This window comes from Canis lupus, chromosome X (assembly GCF_011100685.1).
Source record: "Canis lupus familiaris isolate Mischka breed German Shepherd chromosome X, alternate assembly UU_Cfam_GSD_1.0, whole genome shotgun sequence".
In the NCBI taxonomy this organism is placed as follows: Eukaryota; Metazoa; Chordata; class Mammalia; order Carnivora; family Canidae; genus Canis; species Canis lupus.
In genome coordinates, this window is record NC_049260.1 from 40,929,237 (window position 1) to 40,945,387 (window position 16,151).

At 45.2% G+C, this 16,151-nt stretch overlaps 1 pseudogene; it reads left to right on the forward strand.

Moving 5' to 3' along the window:
* The first annotated feature begins 11,086 nt into the window (after window positions 1-11,086).
* LOC491855 lies at window positions 11,087-11,604 on the forward strand (annotated as a pseudogene).
* The last annotated feature ends 4,547 nt before the right edge of the window (window positions 11,605-16,151 follow it).

The window sequence follows — 16,151 nt, forward strand, 5'->3', positions numbered from 1 at the left end:
GCAGAATCCCCGCTGAGCAGGGAGCCTGACAGGGGGCTCAATCCCAGGACTCCAGGACCATGACCTGAGCCGTGAGCCTGAGCCTGAGCATCTGAGCAACCGACTGAGCCACCCAGGGGGCCCTATAATTTTTTTTTAATTTAGTAAAGTAGGAAGAAATGGTAACTTCTATAACCCGGTAAGGATCTCTACAAAAAAACAAATACACATTATTCTCAATGGGAAGTGTTGAAAGATTTCCCTTTAAAAAACAAAAACAAAACACAAGGGTTCTACTCTCAATGTTTCTCTCCATCATTGTACTGAAAACTCTAGCCAATTTAGTAAGAACGGGGAAAAAAGAATATAAGGACCCATGGTCTTCTGAGTCAGTGATTGTAGAAAAACAGGCCTGTGAGGCTCAGGTCAAGAGCTCAGGCTGCAGGGTGACAATGTTAGGGATACTTAAAACAGAGCTCCTGGATAGTTCACTGTACACCCTAGGGAATCTACACAGCCTACTTTCTAAGCTAACAAAATTTAAAACTTCCCAGATACCTACCTGGGCTAACAACCAAAGATCTGTATCTAGACTATGACCATGCTGGCTTTTCTCTGAGCCATACCGCAGAACCTGTTAAGACGCGTGGAGATCAGATTTACCAGAGAGTGAGTGAGTGTGCAGTTTGCTACAGACCGGCTTCACCAAAAGCCACTCCCTATCCACATTGTTCCTCCTCCTACCCTATCCTCCAGGTCCTGAATTCAGAGGCACATACCCCAGTATATTGCCATCGTTCTTCCCCAAAATTGTGCATGATCTTACGCTATGGACATGCTGAGGATTTTTCACAATAATATTAAGATATTATACATATTATATACTATATATATTATATGATATATTACCTCCATTTTATATATAAGGAAACTGAGCCTCAGAAGGAATAAGAAATTTGACCAAAGTCAAACTATGCTGGCATGAGATAACAGAAAATCTACAGATTGGCCTCTGTCCCCTGGTTCCTGGCACAGAGCTCTGAAAACCCTTTAATTTCCTAAGCGATAAAAGCACCAGGAGCATCTTTTATCCTAATATCTGCCTTTGACCCTGGTTCCTGACACAGGGCTCCTGAAATCCTTGCAAATTCCTAAGTGATAAGAACACAACTAGCTGGCTCAGTCAGAAGAGCATGTGACTCTTGATCTTGGGGTCGTGAATTCGAGCTCAACGTTGGGTGTAGAGATTACTTAAATAAATAAAATGTTAAAAAAAAGAGCACTAGAACCATCTTTTGTTCTAATGAGGTGACTCTAGGTGAGCTCCTGGGTGGGGGCTGGTGATCAGAAAGACCAAGCCACGCACGATTGGAAGTCTGGGATTTTCAGCCTTGCCCTCTCCCATTTCTCCAGAGAAGGAAGAGGGCTAGAAACAGACTTAATGATCAATCATGCCTACATGAGGAAGCCTCCATAAAAATCCCAGTAGCATGGGGTTCAGGGAGCTTGCAGGTGGGTGAACACATCCACATACTAGGAGAATGATGCACCCAACTCCACAGAGACAGAAACTCCTGTGCTCGAGACCCTCCCAGACCTTGCCCCATGTATCTCTTTGACTATTGAACTGTATCCTTTGTCATGTCCTTTATTTTTTTTTTAATTTTTTTTCTATTTTTATTTATGATAGTCACAGAGAGAGAGAGAGAGAGGCAGAGACATAGGCAGAGGGAGAAGCAGGCTCCAATGCACCGGGAGCCTGATGTGGGATTCGATCCCGGGTCTCCAGGATCGCGCCCTGGGCCAAAGGCAGGCGCCAAACCGCTGCGCCACCCAGGGATCCCTGTCATGTCCTTTAATAAACTGAAAAATGCAAGCAAGTGCTTCCCTGAGTTCTATGAGCTGCTCTGACAACTTATTTGAACCTAAGGAAGGGGTCATAGAAACCTTTAATTTGTAGCCACAACTTCCGTGGGTAACCTGGGGACCTACTACTTGCAGGTAGTAGGCATCTAAGGTGAGGAAGGGGTCAGTCTTGAGGGACTGAGCCCTTAACCTGTGGGATCTGACGCCGTCTCAAGGTAGATGGTGTCAGAATCAAGTTAGGTTGTAGGCCATCTACCTGGTGTCACAGAGAATTGCTTGGTGTGGGGAAAATTCTCTACACATTTAGTGACCAGAAGTGTCAGAAGTGAAGTGTTTTGTGTAAAAGTAAAGGAGAAGCATAGGAAGAAGTGGGCTGTATTTTTCCCTATATAGAAGAAAGACTGGGAGAGGTTTCTTTTTTTTTTTTTCAAACCTGTTTGTAAGTTGTGGAGCTAACCACCAAATGCAGATAGGTCTGAATCTAAAGGATGCCTATTACCTAAGGAAAATCCAATTCCGTATCTTCCCGACCCATTCTCCCTTGGGGCATGGGGCAGTCCTACTTCCCACAGGGTCCTCCCAAACCCCCACTAATCACATAAAGTGCCAATCACTAATCCTCAAAGAATCCAATTAAGAAAACAAACCCCAACTCAGGTCCCCATCAACACTGGCACCACATCCCTTCTCCCAGTGACTGACAACCACAGATCCTCAACAGCAGCCTCACAGGCCTCCAGCCACTAATCACCTCAGGACTCAGATCCTTCGAGCCACATCCCTGGCACCACTGGCAGCTAGCTGATCACTGACCTTTGAAAACTGCCAATGGCCAAACTATAGGGAATGTCAGGACACACAGGGGGAAAAAAAGATCCCTCAAGTCTTGACTGTCAGGGCCTGAGATTTTTACCCTCTTGGAAGCTAACAAGTTGTATGGCTGCTGACAGAAGACATGAGACTCGTGGGGATTTGATGGAGGATTTTCTGCTCAGGGCACAGCAGGCAGCATACATATGGTGTTGGCACTCTGTGTCCTCCAAATCTCGAAAAGGTGACACAGAGGGCCCTCGTGGATGCTACACATGCAGCAGGTTTCCAGTACAGCCAAAAAAATGCTGAGCTTGGAGAATCCAGCTTGCTCTGTGTACTGGAGGGAGATATTACCTCATCCCTCAGGGTTGCTTGCTGTCAACACAATCCTGAGAAATAGCCAAGGTAATGAGTGGTCAGGGCCTTGTATTCTTAGACAGCCAGGAAGTAGTCTATGGCCAGGCTGTTATACTGCAACCCACGCAAAGGTGTTTAGACTGATTTGTTGGTGTTTGGTGTCACTAACTAGAGGGAGCACTGAATGGTCTAAAAGATATTCTGTTCCCCATTCTTCCCCTGCCCCACCATATACAAATACATAACCAAAAGGGCACGGTTTATTCCAGTTCAGAATTTTTTGTTAAACTTGATTGAAAACACTGTTGTGTTGGTTTGGTTAAGTCCCACGGGTGGTGGTGGCATCAACGGCCTGTTGCCAATTTGCTGAGCACTGATCATCCGAGGCCACTCAGGTGTCAGGAGAAGCAGATGAATTTGTATCAGTCAGATCTAAACAAGGCCATGCTGGCCCGTGTGTATGTGTGTGTGTGTAGGTATGAGGGAGGTTCAGGAGCTGACATTGATGTATCAGGCACAGCAGAATAGTTTAGGACTGGCCATGTTCACATAAGTCTGTCTTTCTTTTCTTTTTCTTTTTCTTTCTTTCTTTCTTTCTTTCTTTCTTTCTTTCTTTCTTTCTTTCTTTCTTTCTTTCTTTCTTTCTTTCTTTCTTTCTTTCTTTCTTTCTTTCTTTCTTTCTTCTTTCCTCTTCCTTTCTTTCCTTTTTTTTTGTCATCCCAAGGAAGTGATGACAAACCTGGCAGGAGGTCAGATTGCCGGCTGCATCTGCTGCTTGACTCCAAGAGACTGTGTGATTATTTTTCCAGACTTCGATGCTTGATCTAGGGGACAAAGAGAGTATTTAATCGTCTCCTCAAAAAAAAAAAAAGAATTGTCTCCTCACCTCACAGCTCTCAGAGGCTAACTCATGTGCTCCCCAAATACTCTCTTTCCACAGCCAGGAATTCAGTGTGTCCTATCCCAGTGCCTTCACTTCACTTCACTTTTATCCAATCATCTCCTACTTGCACCTAGATCTTTCATCCAGGAGGGTCAGGTGCAAAAAGACCAAAGGCATTTTTGTAAAATTTACAGGTTTTTTTTTTTTACTTCTTCCATCTTGGCCACTGGGGGCCATTGTGGGGGAATTCAGCAAGCACTACTCAATAAAGTGGTTCTATCCTTATGATGTAGCACCAAGTTCATCCATCAAAAGAATCCAGGTGACTGAAACAGAAATCTGAATCTCCTAGGCCTCTTTTAGGCTAAGCTGCCACCCAGATGATTACCTAGTGCTCAGGAATGGCAGAGCAGAATCCCTGATTTTCAAACTAGGTCTCTAAGACTCACCCCTTTTGTTCTGATCATTATCTAGGAGGTATCCATTAGGAGATGATTCCTTTTTGCTGACAGCCACATTCAGTGATCAAAGTGCCTTACTAAAGTGTCTGGGCCAGGAGAACGTGGCAGAGGTAGAGTCTGAGATTCTTCTGAGTCCATTTTTAAGGAGGCTGCTCAATGTTCATCAGCTATCTGCCAATGGTAGGAGCAGGGGATGTCTATCAAATACCTTGACTCCTGACACATTATTGGGTGGCCTTTGCAAGAAAAGGTACAATACTGTCAAGACTGCAAATGTTCTGGAGCACCTGAGTGACTCCGTGGTTAGGCGTCTGCCTTCAGCTCAGGTTATGATCCCGGGGTCCTGGAATCGAGTCCCCCATCGGGCTCCCTACATGGAGCCTGCTTCTCCCTCTGCCTATGTCTCTGCCTCTCTCTCTTTCTGTGTCTCTCATGAATAGATAAATAAAATATATATTTTTTAAACTGCAAATGTTCTGCATCAGAAATAGTCTTATACTTTGTGTCCAGTCTCTAATAATGGGTACATTGTCATGTCCAGGGGGCAACGGCAGCGTTTTGGGCAGCGCCGGCCCCATAAGCCGCTTGATTCCATTTGGTCTCACCAGAGAACAGGCCCTTACTGTGGGCGTCTACATGGGTGATCCAGACTGACCTCAACCACTAACCATCCATTACTGATCCCCACAGGCCCCCATCATTGCCCCCAAGCCCCCATTGCTCACACCAGACGGAGACCCTTTATCAGACAAGACCCGCCCCCCCCCCCAGTCTCTCAGGCCCTAAAACCTCAAATCAAGTTCCAATTTTATGCCAATTGCTGTTAAGTGGCTTCTGAGAACCACTTCTATTTCCTGTCCCCACCCCTAAGCCCACCTTCCCTAACAGCTGCTCTTTTTCACAGGTGCAGTGAGACCGCTGATTCTATCCAGCATGAGAAAACTAAATTGCTCTAAAGCTGTGCTTTTCAAATTTTTTTTAAAAATTTTTATTTATTTATGATAGTCTCACAGAGAGAGAGAGAGAGAGGCAGAGACACAGGCAGAGGGAGAAGCAGGCTCCATGCACCGGGAGCCCGACGTGGGACTCGATCCCGGGTCTCCAGGATCGCGCCCTGGGCCAAAGGCAGGCGCTAAACCGCTGCACCACCCAGGGATCCCAACTTTTCAAATTTTTTAAAAGTATCGTAAGTCTTTTCAAAACCAGACAAAGGGAGGAGGATCCACGTGGAATTGGGGTTTCCTCTTTAAGCAAAACCAGGTCACGCAAGAACAAGACTCCGCCTTTTCTGCAGTCGCCCCGCCCCCAGCCCAATAAGGCACACCTATTGGGTGATAAGAGTGTCAGTCAAAGTAAGACCCGCCCCTTGACGGCCAAAAGACACGTGCTACTTAAGGGAGGCCGGGCTCGGACGTTCTCACTGAAAAGGCTATCAATCAAGTCCCCACTCCCGCCCCCTGGCCGCGAAAGAGCCGCGGATCGAGCTTCCGCGCTCCTGGACAGGCGGACTGGTCAGTTTTCTACCCTCTGCCTCAGCACACCCAGCGACTCAGGAACCGGAACTCTTGATTGGCTGCCCGCCGCCCTTTCAGCCCTTTCAGCCTGGAGCCCACCATCTAAAGGTGTCAGAGCGGCTCTGAGGAACAGCTGATTAACCCTAGGGCGGTTAGGGGCCCACAGATCGGTCACAACTGGCTCCGCCCCTTCCCGAACACCTAATGGCGCCGAGACGGGTGGGCCTGCAAAGAGGTGGTGAGCTCAGCCCAGCTGCTCTCAGCTGGTCCCCTAAGGTGTCGGGTTCGGTGCCCGGGAAGAGAGACGGAGCCAGTGTTGTACGCACGCAGTGGAGCGAGGAGTCTGCGCAGCGGCGGCACTAAGGAACGCAGAGACCTGGGGGCAGGTCCTAAACACTTTTGAAGAGTAACTCCAGACGGCTGCTATTTTGTCTCTCATCTAGCGCACAGGGACTGACTTGTATTCAAAACTCTGGAGCTTCATCCTAGTCTGGGAAATTTTTCCGGCGTGTGTGCACATGTGTGACTTTTTAAAAAATATGTTTACACTTTGTAATTGTGTTTTCTGTATGGTTGTGTAATATGGCAATGGTGGTACTGTAATTAGCTTACAACTCTAGTTTAAAAGTTAGGAAGCAGGGGATCCCTGGGTGGCTCAGCGGTTTAGGGCCTGCCGTTGGCCGAGGGCGTGATCCTGGAGACCTGAGACCGAGTCCCACGTCAGGCTCCTGGCATGGAACCTGCTTCTGCCTACCTCTCTCTCTTTCTTTCTCTGTGTCTTTCACGAATGAATCAAATCTTTAAAAAATATATTCCTAAATTTAAAAGTTAAAAAACAGGGATGCCTGGTGGCTTAGCGGTTGAGCATCTGCCTTCAGCTCAGGGCGTGATCCTAGTTTGGGGGTTGAGTCCCACTGAGGAGCCTGCTCCTGCCTATGTCTCTGCCTTTCTCTGTGTCTCTCATGAATAAGTAAAATCTTTTTTACAAAGGTTAAAAAACAAACGTGAGAAATCACAACTATCACAATCTGTTATTGATTACACAATATGTAAAATACATAAACTGTAACATTGATAACCTAAATTATGCTGGGGAGAAGTAAAAAGTGTCAAGTTTAGGACTGCTATTGAAGTTAGCTTTCTACCAGCTTATAATAGGGTATTGTTATAATTTTAAGATACTTTATGTAAGCCTCGTGGTAACCACAAGGGAAAAATCTTACATGAAAGAACATGATAAAGAAGTCAAAGCATACTGATACCAAGACATCAAAGCACCAAAAAAGACTGTAGGATAAGAAACAAGGCATAACAGACCTACAAAAGAGCCAGAAAACAATGAACAGAATGGTAATTATAAATCCTTACCTATCAATAATTACCTTAAATATAAATAAATTAAATTCTCCAATCCAAAGACATAAAATGTCTGAATTGATTTAAAAAAAACAAACAAGACCTAAAAATGCACTCTCTATAAGAGACTCATTTTTGCCTTAAGGACACAGACTGAAGGTGAAGACACGCTAAAAGGTATTTCAAGCAAGTAGTGACCCATAAAAAGCAGGTGTAGCTATATTTATATCAGACAAAATAGACTTTAAACTAAAAATGTTGAGTTTGGGGCACCTGGGAGGCTCAGTCGGTTAAGTGTCTGCCTTTGGCTTACGTTGTGATCCCAGAGTCCTGGGATGGAGTCCCACACCAGGCTCCCCACAGGGAGCCTGCTTCTCCCTGTGCCTATGTCTCTGCCTCTCTCCGTGTGTCTCTTACGAATAAATAAATAAAATCTTTTTTAAAAATTAAATTTAAAGATGGTAAGTTTTATTAATCAAAAGTCTTTTTCAGATCCCAAACTGACCTCTCTGAACTTGTTTGGTTGTTTTGTTTTTTGTTTTTTTAAAACCCTAAAGCTTCCCCCAGAGAGGCCATGTCTGTGGGCAAGTGGAATTTTTCTGGAAAAGGGAGAAAGCAGATTCCAGATAAGAAGAATGATGGCCCAGAAGTCAATATGACTTAGAATCTTGGCAGAAGCAGAGGCTGAAAAGTGTGTGCAGAGTGTTTTTCATTTGGATGGAATCCGTTCAAATCCACACCCGCATGTGCACCAAGCCTCAGTGTGACATTCAGAGCCCTGTGTGATCCAGACCCAAACCATCAGTTCTGCCTCCTCTTGATGGGTTTAGGGTTTTTGAAGATTTCCTTCCTCCTCCCCTCCCTTCCATCCCCCCTCCCTCCTCTTTCTACCTCCTCCTCTCCTTCTCTCTCTCTCTCTCTCTCTCTCTCTTTGAAATAACCTCATTTATTTTTGTTTAATTTTTGGTAGCATGACCACGGTTAAAAGGACAACACACCCAATGCAGTTTGTGTGTGCAGTAGAGGCGGGTTGGGGGGGGTGCTCAACAATAAACGTAGAGAATAAACAGCAAGGGGGATGCAGATTTTAAATAAGGGGAGTCATCTCTGAGAAGCTGATATTTAGCAAAGTCTTGAATGAGGAGAGGGAGTTGGAAAGAGAACAAAAAAGAAGACTACAGCATTTCTAGGCCCCCAGAGGGTACCTGTACTTGACACCCCATGGCCTCCATCCATGGCTGCTCTTTTTCCAAACTTCAGCTGAAACCCTGGATCTTCATTCTGACCCTGGCAGAGTTCCCCTGATGCTCTCTACCTTTGAGATGACTAACTCCAAGAATCCTGCCACTCTTCTGAGTGCTATTGCTAATGGCCCTGACTGACCTAAGTCATTTTCCAAACCTTGTCTCCAGAAGCCACCACCACTTTCCATACCAGACCCCAAATCTCCCATAAGTGATCCCTAGGGATTCCCAAACCACCTTCTATTTTGAGTCCACAATCTAAACATTCCCCAAACCATAATTACCACAATTTCATTTTTTAAGGCACTTAGTAAAAAAAAACTTCCATGGTCACTAGATTGATGTTAATAAGGATTCAACCATTCACCCAATATTTACAAGTGGCTAATCTGTGTCGGGCATTGTTAGAAGCACCCACAAATTAATCCTCTCTTACTGTCATTAGCCCCTGCTGATAGAAGAGTAAAATGGGGAGGGGCACCTGGGCAGCTTAGCCATTTGAGTGTCTGCCTTGGCTCAAGTCATGATGATTCCAGGGTCCTGGGATGGAGCCAAGCCCTGGGTCAGCTCCCTGCTCAGTGGGGAGTCTGCTTATCCTTCCCCCCTCTGCCACTCCCCCTCCCATGCTAACTCCTTCTCTTGCTCCCTCCCTGTCTCTCAAATAAATAAATAAAGCATTCAAAAAAAAAAGAGTAAAATGGGTACATAAGGTCACAATCTGGGGAAGAGGCTGTGATTTGAACCCAGCCAGTCTGGCTCAAGAATCTGTGCCCTTCCAGCATCACCTTAATTCCAAAACCAGACAAAGACCCCACCAAAAAGGAGAATTATAGACCAATATCCTTGATGAACACAGATGCAAAAACTCTCAACAAGATACTAGCCAATAAGATCCAACAGTACATTAAGAAGATTATTCACCATGACCAAGTGGGATTTATCCCTGGGATGCAAGGCTGGTTCAACACTTGTAAAGCAATCAACGTGATACATCACATCAACAAGAGAAAAAACATATGAACATATGAAGAACCATATGATCCTCTCAATAAATGTAGAGAAAGCATTTGACAAAAGACAGCATCCATTCCTGATCAAAACTCTTCAGAGTGTAGGGACAGAGGGAACATTCCTCAGCATCTTCAAAGCCATCTACAAAAAGCCCACAGCAAATATCATTCTCAATGGGGAAACACTGGGAGTCTTCCCCCTAAGATCAGGAACACAACAGGGATATCCACTCTCATCACTGCTATTCAACATAGTACTAGAAGTCCTAGCCTCAGCAATCAGGCAACAAAAAGAGATAAAAGGCATTCAAATTGGCAAAGAGGAAGTCAAACTCTCCCTCTTTGCAGATGACATGATCCTGTAGTAGAAAAACCCAAAAGACTCCACCCCAAGAATGCTAGAACTCATACAGCAACTCGGCAGTGTGGCAGGATACAAAATCAATGTCCAGAAATCAGTGGCATTTCTATACACTAACAATGAAACTGAAGAAAGAGAAATTAAGGAGTCAATCCCATTGACAATTGCACCCAAAAGCATAAGATACCTAGGAATAAACCTAACCAAAGAGGTAAAGGATCTATACCCTAAAAACTACACAACACTTCTGAAAGAAATTGAGGAAGACACAAAGAGATGGAGAAATATTCCATGCTCATGGATTGGAAGAATTAACATTGTGAAAATGTCAATGCTACCCAGGGCAATTTACACATTTAAGGCAATCCCTATCAAAATACCATGGACTTTCTTCAGAGAGTGGGAACAAATCATCTTAAGATTTGTGTGGAATCAGAAAAGACCCCGAATAGCCAGGGGAATATTAAAAAAGAAAACCAGGGATCCCTGGGTGGCGCAGCGGTTTAGCGCCTGCCTTTGGCCCAGGGCGCGATCCTGGAGACCTGGGATCGAATCCCATGTTGGGCTCCTGGTGCATGGAGCCTACTTCTCCCTCTGCCTGTGTCTCTGCCTCTCTCTCTCTCCCTCTCTCTTAAAAAAAAAAATAAATAAATAAAATAAAAATAAAAATAAAAAAAAAAAGAAAACCAGAGCCGGGGGCATCACAATGCCAGATTTCAAGTTGTACTACAAAGCTGTGAAAATCCAGACAGTGTGGTACGGGCACAAAAACATACATAGATCAATGGAACAGAATAGAGAATCCAGAAATGGGCCCTCAACTCTATGGTCAACTAATATTCGACAAAGCAGGAAAGACTATCCCCTGGAAAAAAGACAGTCTCTTCAATAAATGGTGCTGGGAAAATTGGACAGCCACGCGCAGAAGAACGAAACTAGACCATTCTCTTGCACCATACACAAAGATAAACTCAAAATGGATGAAAGATCTAAATGTGAGACAAGAATCCATCAAAATCCTAGAGGAGAACACAGGCAACACCCTTTTTGAACCTGGCCACAGCAACTTCTTGCAAGATATATCTATGAAGGCAAGGGAAACAAAAAGCAAAAATGAATTATTGGGACTTCATCAAGATAAGAAGCTTCTGCACAGCAAAAGAAACAGTCAACAAGACCAGCCCCACGCAGCGAGCGAGCACCTTCTCCGCACCAGGGAAGCCCCACCCACCTGAAGCCAAGATGTCCAGTAAGTGGACCAAGGCCAAAACCACCAGGAAGCAGCCACAGCGGGCACTTCCAATGTCTTCACGATGTTTGACCAGTCCCAGATCCAGGAGTTTAAGGAGGCCTTCAACATGATTGACCAGAACCGAGATGGCTTCATTGACAAGGAGGACTTGCATGACATGCTGGCCTCACTGGGAAAGAACCCCACCAATGAGTACCTCGAGGGCATGATGAGTGAGGCCCCAGGGCCCATCAACTTCACCATGTTTCTCACCATGTTTGGGGAGAAGCTGAATGGCACAGACCCTAAAGATGTGATCCGAAATGCCTTTGCCTGCTTCGATAAGGAGGCTTCAGGTTTTATCCATGAGGACCACCTTCGGGAGCTGCTCACCACCATGGGTGACCACTTCACGGACGAGGAAGTGGACGAGATGTACCGAGAGGCACCCATTGATAAGAAAGGCAACTTCAACTACGTGGAGTTCACTTGCATTCTCAAGCATGGTGCCAAGGACAAGGACGACTAGGCCACTCCGGATGCCCATGCCCAGGCCCCTGTCCCACTCCTGTTCCCCCCTCTCACTGTGTATCAGCTCCATGCCCGTGATTCCACAGGACCCTCTCAGGGGATCCTCCCTCTGAGGGGCTAGGGGCCCAGCTCCTTGTGGAGGAACAGGCTGAGCACACACAGTGCCAGGCAAGGGGCCCACAGCCAACATGAAGCAGGTGTTCCACCATGACCTCCCCCACCCCAAGAGAGAACTGTCTTCTAGGGAGCTGGGCCTCAGGGCTGCTCCCCGCAGGACAGGCCCTCTGTCCTGTTGGAAGCAACTTCGCATGCACCCCATGCAGGGCATGACAGCTCTTTCCCAGCCACTGCCACTGCCACTAACCTCACCAAGGTCCTTTCTCAGATGGAAGGATGCCATACCCCTCCTCTGTGCCCTGCTCAGCCACCAGAACACAGCCCACCCCACCGGGAGAGTGATCCAGAAGATGCATGTAGGTTGGACATTTGACCCAAGGGAGACAGAATCTTAAATAGAAGTCTGAACACTGAAAAAAAAGGAAAAGAAAAGAAAAGAAACAGTCAACAAAACTAAAAGACAACCTACAGAATGGGAGAAGATATTTGCAAATGACCTATCAGATAAAGGGCTAGTGTCCAAGATCTATAAAGAACTTATTAAACTCAACAGCAAAGAAACAAAAAATCCAATCAGGAAGTGGGCAAAAGACATGAACAGAAATTTCACAGAGGAAGACATAGACATAGCCAACAAGTGCATGAGAAAATGCTCTGCATCACTGGCCATCAGGGAAATACAAATCAAAAAGACAATGAGATACCACCTCACACCAGTGAGAATGGGGAAAATTAACAAGACAGGAAACAACAAATTTTGGAGAGGATGTGGGAAAGGGAAACCCTCTTGCACTGTTGGTGGGAATGTGAACTGGTACAGCCACTCTGGAAAACTGTGTGGAGGTTCCTCAAAGAGTTAAAAATAGAGCTACCCTATGACCCAGCAATTGCACTGCTGGGGATTTACCCCAAAATACAGATGCAGTGAAACGCCGGGACACCTGCACCCCAATGTTTATAGCAGCAATGTCCACAATAGCCAAACTGTGGAAGGAGCCTCGGTGTCCATCGAAAGATGAATGGATGAATAATATGTGGTCTATGTATACAATGGAATATTCCTCAGCCATTAGAAACGATGAATACCCACCATTTGCTTCAACGTGGATGGAACTGGAGGGTATTATCCTGCGTGAAATAAGTCAATCAGAGAAGGACAAACATTATATGGTCTCATTCATCCGGGGAATATAAAAAATAGTGAAAGGGAATAAAGGGGAAAGGAGAGAAAATGAGTGGGAAATATCAGAGAAGGAGACAGAACATGAGAGACTCCTAACTCTGGGAAACAAACAAGGGGTGGTGGAAGGGGAGGTGGGCAGGGGTTGGAGTGACTGGGTGATGGGCACTGAGGGGGGCTCTTGAGACGATGAGCACTGGGTGATATGCTGTATTTTGACAAATCGAACTCCAATAAAAAAATACAAAAAAAAAAAAAAAAAGAATCTGTGCCCTTAACCACCATGATTGTCTTGCAATCATGGCTCTTGTTTCAAAGCTCTCTCTTCAGACACTTCCTTTAGGTCTTTCTCAAATGTCTCATCTCAGTGAGGCCTTTTTCCTGGCCACAATAGTTAAAATTCACACATTCACACATTCACACACACACACATTCACTCGCTTTACCCTTTCCTGCTTCATTTTTCTCCTTTACATTTATCACTATATTATACATTTTACTTATTGATCTAGCAATAAGCATTATTAAAAATTGGTATTTGGGGGATTCCCTGGGTGGCTCAGCAGTTTGGCACCTGTCTTTGGCCCAGGGCACGATCCTAGAGTCCCGGAATCGAGTCCCACGTCGGGCTTCCGGCATGGAGCCTGCTTCTCCCTCCTCCTGTGTCTCTGCGACTCTCTCTCTCTATGCCTATCATAAATGAATAAGTAAATCTTTAAAAAAACAAAATTGGTATTTGTTTTTTCCATTTATTATCTGTATTTTATAGAAGTCAGCTCCAAGAAGGCAGAGATTTTTGCCTGTTTTATTCACTACTGTCTCTCTCCCCTGTCACACAGTAGGAACCCAGTAAATATTTGTGGGATGAAGGAAGGAAGGAAGGAAGGAAGGAAGGAAGGAAGGAAGGAAGGAAGGAAGGAAGGAAGGAAGGAAGGAAGGAAGGAAGGAAGGAAGGAAGGAACTCTTCCAATGATGGTTGATTCCAAGGTGCCTTGTCGGAATCCTGGCTGGCCCTGGATTCACTCCTCTGTCTCATACACAACTGAACCTCTGATATATTGGCTCTGCTTACAAACATTAACATTTAAAAATTGGAATCATACCTCTCTGATCAATTTCTATTAAGAGTTTTCCCTGGAGTGAATTATAAGCCAGTTTAGTTCCTTGTTCAATGCCATACACTGGCACACTTAACCCAAAGCTGGTTTTGGCGATTTTCATTTTTCTGAAATTACTTACAGTGATTCATTTTTTAGGGGGGTTAATTTTTACAGTAACGATTTGATTCATGCATCAATTTTCTTATCTGTGTCATGTTTCAGCAATAATAGGTTTGCCCCAGATATCTCCTTAGCCTCAAGCTGCTCCTTGAACAGCTCAGGCACATCTTGCTTCAGGGACAGTACTAGTTGTTCCCTTCGCCAGAAATGTTTTTGCATCTGCATAGCTTGTCTCTTGTTTTCTTCATTTTTTCCCTCAAGAAAAAATCATCTTTCTTTTTTTATATACTTACTTTTAAAGATTTTATTTATTTGGGAGAGTGTGAGAAAGAGAGAAAGCATGAGCAAGGGGGAGGGGGAGAGGGAGAGGGAGGAGCAGGCTCCCCACTGAACAGGGAGTCTGATGCAGGGCTCAATCTCAGGGCCCTGAGACCATGAGCCAAGCCAAAGGCATTTAACCGACTGAGCCACCCAGGTGCCCTCATCTTTCTTTTCTTTTTTTTAAATCCTTTTTCAACAAGGCCTAAGCTAATCACCTATTATTTTAAAGATTTATTTATTTATTTTAGAGAGAGTATGCAGGGGTAGAGGGTTGCAGAGGGAGAGGGAAAGAGAGAGACTCTCAAGCAGACTCCCTGCTGAGCACAGAGCCCAACATGGGGTTCAATCTCACCACCCTGAGATCATGACCTGAGCCAAAATCAAGTGACTACCCTATTTACATACTAGCCTCTGTCACCTTGCACTCCTGATCCCCCTTGAATTTGTTTGCTTGTTTTTTTTGTTGTTGTTTTGTTTTGTTTTTGTTTTTTTGTTTGCTTGTTTTTAAGTGATCTCTGCACTCAATGTAGGGCTCAAACTCACTACCTGGAGATCAAGAGTCAGATGCTCCATGGACTGAGCCAGCCTGCCCACCCCATCCCCCTCAAATTTAATGCATGCTTACCCTCTCCCAACAGACAAACAAACAAACAAGCAGCTTGAGCAGAAGCCCTCCAGCACAGACATCCAGACACTAGCAGTTGGCGGTTGGCCAGTGCACACTGGAGCTGTAAGGACACAGGGATACGGGCAGGGAACTGACAGTATCTGTTACAGGGTCTGTGACTGTCTTGTTCCCTCAGCCTTGCACATAGTAGATGCTCTTTTAGATTGAAGGGTGAAGGAGGTTGGTATCTGTTATGTTGCTAGAGCAGAGCAGGGCCCTGCATATCAAGGTTCAAATATCCCTGGGGTCAAATGGCAGGGCATAGGTGCTCTGACCACTCACACCGGCCCCCACCCTCACCCCCAGCCTGGGAAATTCCTGAGGACAAGGATCCTGGTATGTATCAGGGCCTGGCATACAGTCAGGACTTAGCACACAGTAGGCAACAAACTTCCACCTCTTCATCTCACTGTGGTCCTTAAAAGGTCAGTGGCTCACCCAGAATGGCTACAGTGAGAATGATGGAGGGCGCTGAGTGATGGTGGGGATGTGGCGTTCGCCACTGGGGATCGTGGAGATTGGAAAATTGGTGTCATCTATCCAAGCTGATCACGTTTTACTCCATGACTTGTATTCTAGGTATATGCCTGAGAGAAATGAGGGCATCTATCCGAGCAACAAAAAGATAGGTACAAGAATGTTCACAGAATTATTCTTAATAGCCCCACACAGAAAACTACCCAAATGCCCATCAACACTGGAATGGATGGAGTGTGATTTATTCACACAATGGAAGAGATTACAGCAACAAGAATGGACAAACTACCAATTACATAACAACATGGATCCATCTCACAAACATCATGCTGAATGAAAGAAGCTGGACAGAAAAATGTATACTTGCACTTATATGGAAGTCCCAAAGCAGACAAAAGTAACTTAGGTTGTTCGAGGTCAGGAGTGGTCACCCTTGGAGCAAGGGGGGGGGGGGTGGCAGTGGAGCTGAAGGGAGCTTCTAGTGTGTTCATGTTGTTTCTTGACCTGGGTGCTGGTTATATGAGAGTGTCCAGCTTGTAAAAAGTAAATGAGCTTTGAAAGCT